The 7,500-nt window shown below is 45.4% G+C and overlaps 1 long non-coding RNA gene across 4 annotated transcripts in view; it reads left to right on the forward strand.

Moving 5' to 3' along the window:
- LOC121721357 overlaps positions 1–4,185 on the forward strand; it is a 93,659-nt gene extending 89,474 nt beyond the window's left edge. For all 4 annotated transcript variants that reach the window (XR_006034806.1, XR_006034808.1, XR_006034805.1 and 1 more), the window contains one exon: positions 2,949–4,185. This is a non-coding gene — a long non-coding RNA (uncharacterized LOC121721357). The remainder of the gene's footprint in view (positions 1–2,948) is intronic.
- The last annotated feature ends 3,315 nt before the right edge of the window (positions 4,186–7,500 follow it).

Here is a 7,500-nt window from a genome sequence, read left to right on the forward strand (position 1 = left end):
GCAGGTTAAGTGAGTGTGTGTGTGTGTGTGTGTGTGTGTGTGTTTATAGGGGTGTTTATAAGACACAGCAGTAGACTCTAGACGACGACGGGCTCATTATAGAGACGGACAGGCCTCTGCCCTTAGAGAAAACTCCTTTTGTTACACCGCTGGTGCACTATATCACATGAACGACGCCAGAGCTGCACTTTTAGCTTGTTAGTGAGACTGATCTTATCTCCTGTCTAAAATGTATGAGTGTGAGAGGGAGAGAGAGAGGGGGGGAGAGAGAAAGAGAGAGAGAGAAGCAAGAAAGGACAGAGAAGCACTGTTGTTGTCTGGGAGAGGGATACTCACACTCTCACACAGACACTCACACAAACACAAACATGTTACACATAAACACAAACACAAACAACATACATATACAAGTGTAAGCATGCAGTACCACAAGAGACTCAACTCACTCAGACCTCACACACACACACACACACACACACACACAGATGCCATGGAGCATTGATGATGGAAGATGAGTCATGATGCCCAGGCTACAGCCTACAGCACAGGCTAACCGCAATGTCTAACAACCTCTCAGTTCCTCCGACATTCATTTTATTCTAGTCTCTCTCTCTCTCTCATCACACACACACACACACAGACACACACACACACAGACACACACACACACACACACACACACACACACACATACTGTAGATGTTGCCAGAATATACAAGCTAGCTAAATGAGGAAGTCTGTTGTGTGTTGTGTTGATGTGCATTTGATCGTTCACACAAATACACAGACACAGACACACACAGGCACAGACGGACGCGCACACACACACACACACACACACACACACAAACACACACATACACACACACGCACACACACACACACACACACACACACACACACACACACACACACACACACACACACACGCACACACACACACACACACGCACACTTAAACACACAGATATACATCCACACAAACACCCTCACTCTGCCCAGCTTGACAGGGGCCAATTACAGCTGCATGCTGCAATGCACATATGTTCCCCATTAAGGCAGGTTTAGATGAACTCCTGGCATCCTTGTGTGTGTGTGTGTGTGTGTGTGTGTGTGTGTGATCATCACTGGGGTAAAATATACACTCGGTTTGGTCTCCTCCAATACACAGTATTTTGCCTGCTAATTGTGGTGATGTCAGCTTGGGGTTTGGGAAACATATGGAGATGTATGGGAGTCAGAGTGAGTGTGTGTGTGTGTGTGTGTGTGTGTGTGTGTGTGTGTGTGTGTGTATCTGTGTGTGTGTGTATGTTTGTGTGTGTGTGTGTGTGAGAGAGAGACATCCCTGGGCCGCGTCTGGGTGGGTCTAACCCCACAAGTTCTACACTTACTGTGAGATGCATTTTTAACAGTTGACTCCCTGTAGGCAGTGGGAGGGCTGGCTGAAATGAGGCATCTCTATAAACCTCCACATCCATCATATTGTGGCAGATGAAACTATATTGTGAGCTTGACAAAATTAGAACTGTTTTACAGTCAACAGAGTTCAAAACAGACAAAATATGTTATCCATATCCATATTCATATAAGTCTCCACGTGAAGTGGTAAATGTACAGTAATTCAGACTGTTCACTGTGTACAGAAGAAGTCCTCTCATTTAGTACCATTAAATTATAGACCCTTTCAACAATAAAAACAAAAACAATGCTTGAACATTCTAATTGGTTCCCAATCTACTTCCTCTGCATTAAGATAACATATGTAAGGGATAATGTATTGTCCGCCGGTAATTATCAGAAAATAAGTCCCGACAGGGAGAACAGAACCCAACGCGCAGCGGAGGGGTTTTGCTTCGACCTGAAGGGACTTATTTTCTGATAATTACCGGCGGACAATACATTATCCCGCTTATTACACGGCTACTTGCCAAAACGAGAAAAGAAACCTAACACAATGAATCTTTAAAAATGATTTTGCTACCGTTTCGTATCTTCCTCTGACAAAATAAATAGTTCGCCACATAGATAGAACTTGACAGTTTCAGATGTTGGGTGGCAACGTCTTACTAGCTTACTTTCCCTTTCAATGAAATTCCATTGCAATAAGTGAACGGAATTCTTGCGGAGGGATATGAAAGACATTAATCAACCCGTTGCCATTGACAGCGGTGATTATATACATTGCCGGTGATTTATATAGATTTAATATAGGCCCAGAACGTTGGGAAGGCCCATTCATGTGAATGGAACTTTCTGCAGCACTCTGAAGAGCCGTGTAATAAGGAATGAAAACGGAAGCCTTGTGGGGCCAACTATGATGCTGATAATGGAACTCTCTTGAAAGGGAGTTCCATGTCTGTAGACCTGCGAGACAGGGTTGTGTGAAGACACAGATCTGGGGAAGGTTACAACATTTTTTTTTTGCAGCATTAGAAGTGCCCAAGAGCATGGTAGCCTCCACCATTCTCAAATGGAAAAGTTTGGAACAACCAACAGTCTTTTGTATTTTGTTTTATATATTTACAAAACACTCCAAACACTAGCTTTTTTGTGGAGTTTTGGAGTATTGTGTGTCGATTGATAAGAAAAAAATATTAATAATTAATTAATCAATCAATTAATAATTGAATCCATTTTAAGATGAGTCTGAAACATAACAAAATGTGGAAAACGTGCTGTGAATATTTTCCATATTATGCACTGTATTTGTCTTTTATTACTACGATAAAGTAGTACCGGTAAATTAAATAATGAGGAATCTTCATCTTTGTGCAGTGTTACTTTATTTCCTTTTAGTGCTCTAACAAAGACATGCTGTGTAAGATTCTCAATAAAGGGCACACTTAAAAAACACATTTCCTGCTAGACTTTCCTTGTTAACATGTGCCAAAAATACCGAAAGCTAACCACATGTCCTTTCCCCTTTCTGTTCCCTTGTTTCCTCTCAGGATGTGTTCCTCTGTGGCTCTGTCCGACGGCAGACGGGCATTCATCATCAGACCAACGGATGTGAAGACCAGAGGACAGAGAGAGAGAGAGAGAGAGAGAGAGAGAGAGAGAGAGAGAGAGAGAGAGGGAGGAGGAGGAGAAGCGAAAAGGAGAGGTGCGGAAGGCAGAAGAAAAGAGATGGAGACAGAAGGACAGGAGGAAGAGTGTGCCAACGAATAGTGAGGAAGTAGTTGGAGAATGAGAGATTCATGAGACAGATGGATGGAGGGATGGAGGAGATGAAAGGATGGAAGGATGGAGGGGATGGTGTTTTCCTGGTGTGAGAGGTGCTCCAGTCTCCAGATGAAGGCATCTACAAACTGTGGGGTGTTGGGGTAATTGTATGAGCCCCCAACCCCAACCAAGCTCTAGAGGCCCCCCGTAAACAAGGGCCCTATTGAGGGAGGGGGTGGAGGTGTGGGGGGTGGTAGCCATGTCTTCATGGTCTATCAATATCCCCACCACTGTGGGGTGTCAGACCACGGTGAACTTTGACCCTCATGTCTCCTTACTCCACCCTTGATGTCTTGTTTTCAGAAATGACCCTTGACCCCCTTTGTGTCTCCTATCCGGTATTGGGCAGGATAGTGTGTGTGTGTGTGTGTGTGTGTGTGTGTGCGCGTGCATGCGGGTGCGCACGCTTGTGTGTGTGTGTGTATGCTTGGGAAGGGGCAGGTGTTCCTTAGGGTAAAAAAACCCTAACAACCCTAACAAAGAAGTAAGTAAACGTAGAACTCACTGATGGACATAGAACAGAACACATCTCTGTTCAGTGCAGAACACATCTCTATCCGGTACAGAGCTGTGGAAAAGAACACATTCTCTTCATCATTCCCTTCAATAACCTCATGACCACAGGCAGAAAAGAACTATGCATTATTCAACAAGGAAAACTAATGTGCCTCTATGTATTTGAGAAATAATTCTGCCATAGTATTAATGTTACAAAAAGAAAAATCTTTTTTGTTGTGAAAGCATTAATGTGTTCTGTTAGAAGACCTGTTTTTTTGTGAGGCAGGTTGGATCAGACTCTGGATTCTGAAAGGATTTTGGAAGACATTTAATCTGTTAATCCTGTAAAATAAAAGCCTTGAAAACACAATTAAACACAAAGCCAAACTTTTCCGACGGCAACACATCTGTGTCTACCCCTCCACTCTCCTCATCCCCAAATCATAAATCGATTCTCCCTCCCTGTGTCTGTTGCTTGTGTAGTTTTTTTGGTCTTTGTAAATCAATGTTAGGCTCCAGGCTAATCTAATGTGCAGGCAGTGTTTGCTTTGATTGTGTTCCCAGTGCAGGCCAGCACATTCACTCTCAGACCCAGACTATAGACCCAAAGGCCCTGTGTGGGATTTCAGCTCTCAACACCAACACCACCATCAGCAGCCAGCACTCTCTCTCTCTCTCTCTCTCTCTCTCTCTCTCTCTCTCTCTCTCTCTCTCTCTCTCTCTCTCTCTCTCTCTCTCTCTCTCTCTCTCTCTGCCCCCTCTTCTCTTCTGTTCCCCTCTCCTCTGCCTCTATCTTTGCATCTATACACTGTATTATTTATTTACTATTCATCTCTCTCTTCTTTTCTCCTCTCTTCTCCTCTCTCCTCTCTTCTTTTCTCCTCTCTTCTCATCTCTCCTGTCTTCTCCTCTCTTCTCCTCTCTTCACCTCTCTTCTCTCTCCTCTCTTCTCCTCTCTCCTGTCTTCTCCTCTCTTCACCTCTCTTTACCTCTCTTCTCTCTCCTCTCTTCTCCTCTCTTCTCCTCTCTCCTCTCATCTCCTCTCTGCAGCACTGCTCTCCTGTCCTCCTCCCTCCTCTCTCACACTGTACTAAGGTCCTTCTCAACTCCTCATGCCTTCTCTTCATCGCTCTCCTGTGACAGAGGTCCCTCACTAGGGTTCAGTATGTGCTCCGACTGCCATACCAACTAGCCTGCTGGCTCTTTGGTGTTGCACTCAACACAACAGGTTTGGTCTGTTCAAGGCCAGACAAGGCCAGGCGGGGTGACCGCCCTCTCTCCCTTCTCTACAGCTTCACCCTTTCTCATCATCTCCTCCTCTTTATCTTTTCTACTCCAGTCTCTTTATCTATCTCTCTTCTTACCTCTCACCTCTCTCTTCTCTCCTCTTTTTTCCTTTCTTTTTCCCCACCCCTTCTCTTATTTCCCTCTCCTATCCTTTCATCTCCACACTTCTCCACTAACTTGTTCTCTCCTTTGCCTGTTTCACCCCACCCTCTCTCTCTCTACCCTCTCTACTTTCCCCGTCTCTCTCTCTCTATCCCTCTATCGTGAGCTTCATCTCTGGCCCTCATGAGGCTTGAGAAGAGTGGAGAGAGCTGTCTGTCAGTGCCGGCGGCCGCGCTGAGACGCTGATAAGAAGCTGGGGTTGAGGTCGGGCCAGGTGTGAGAGAGACGCAGAACACCTGCAGGGCAAACGAGAGGAGCGGACCTAAGAGGGCCCCGCACACCCGGCAGAGAGAGAGTGTGTGTGTGTGTGTGTGTGTTTGTCCCCTGGTAAAACACATACACACACACACTCTCTCTCTCGTACACACACACACACACACACACTCCCAGTCCTAGTTAATCACACATTCAGGGCTTGCCTGGAGATGTAGGAAACAATAGGTCTTCATTTCAAAACAGTAAAGATTCTTGGATTTTTATTTTGCCAAAACACATTGATTTTAGGCTGCTTTTTTGTATGCTAGAATCACATTAATGCTGATATGGATTCACTGAGGTCATACAGGTTGGGTCAGAAGCAGAGAAGAATTTGAATTTGAAAAGCTGTGCAGTTCGATTGAACCCATTTTTAATGGTGCAGTCTGCAATATTTACTTGTCAAATCCACTAAAATGCTCCTCACAGTCCCATTACTGTCTGCTCAGTGTGCTTGCTCAGCAATAACATCAGCTCCAGTGTTTCTGCATAGTCCTGACTGGAAGTAGGAGACAAACAGCATGTCCAACAGCCCCCCGTCTCCATATTACCTCAGGAGGGCGGTGGGGGGGGGGGGGGTGTCATTTAACTGGCTGTTGAGGTCAAATATCAACACACATGTCCCCAGAGTTGCAGACTGTACCTTTAATGGACCGGTCTTATGGCCTATGGTCCACTGGAGACTCAGCTGCTGCCTGTGGTCAGGACAGGGCAGAGGAGGCAGGTCTGGTGGCGGGCAGTCAGCAGTGAAGCAGCCTGGGTGCTCGCACTCCCACCACCAGCAGCAATAGTATTAGCAGCATACTGTAGCTCAGGCTGCTCAACCTCACTTCCTCTCACTCACAGTGGAGGCTCCACTGCTCAACTCCAGTGAAACAGCACCACCAATGGGTGGTTTGGAGCCCTGCAGCCAGTTGATGGACATGCATGCATCACTGTGTTTGTGTGTACGTACGTGCGTGTAAGCCCTGATTTCATGGTGTTTGTTCAACTGGTGCAAAAGTTCTTAGAAAGGACAAGGATCCCACATGTGCTTGGCAGCATACTGGTGGTGAAATACAAACACACACACACACACACACACACACACACACACACACACATGCCCACTGTCTCTCTTTTACAACTTAATTATGTGGTTTAGTAAAAATCTGTTGAGTCTTCCAAATGACCCACACGGTGACATTTCTTATGGTTGAATATGTATTTATATGTCTTTATGTACATCACATAAAATGATATTAATACACATATTACAGTAAACACATATTACAGTAAACCCTCTCCATTTCCATAATTGCACACACACATACTCCACCTCCACACACAAACACACACACTCACCACCAGCATTCACACACTCTCACCCACAACATGGTAAGAGAAACCCAGAGAGTGTTTATGTGGGAAAATCCTAAATCTGACGTCGTTCCCACTGCAAACCCCATGTGTGTGTCTCAGACTCTCTTAGTTTATCATCTCATAAAAGTTAGGGTGTGTTGCAGAGCTACAATGCACTCTGTTACATAAAAGACTGCATGGCCAAACGCCATGCTCTTAATTGTCTATAATCACCACTGAAGCTTTAAATGTTCTGCATGTAGCCAGTAAAGAACCCTTGTGGAAAAGAGCCTCAACGAGGTCACTTAGAGTTCCTCTATGTGCACATAAACGTTCTGTTTTGCGTACGGTAAGAACATGCCTCGTACCTGCTTGGAGAGCCACGCAGTTAGATTAGACCTGGGTGTAGAACGCAGAGGAAGATTTGCAAAACAATGGGATTATCCCTCAGACGGGTTAACGATGCATCTAAAGATGGCCGCCGATTCTGGGGTACAGGGAGGTCTGGGATTGGAGATTATCTCAGAGGTGGCAAACTCATTAATCTTCACAGTCTCACCTCTGCCTGTCTGCGTGCCTGCCTGCCTGCTCGCACATGTGTGTGTGTGTGTCCATGTGTGTGTGTGGGTGTTTGTGGGGACTGTCCGACTGGATTGCTAAACCAGTCCCTGCTGTGCAGGGGCTAACAGATTAAGCCAAGATCACATGTGTGGGTGTTAGACACACACATAAACA

This window comes from Alosa sapidissima, chromosome 10, assembly GCF_018492685.1.
Source record: "Alosa sapidissima isolate fAloSap1 chromosome 10, fAloSap1.pri, whole genome shotgun sequence".
NCBI lineage: Eukaryota > Metazoa > Chordata > Actinopteri > Clupeiformes > Clupeidae > Alosa > Alosa sapidissima.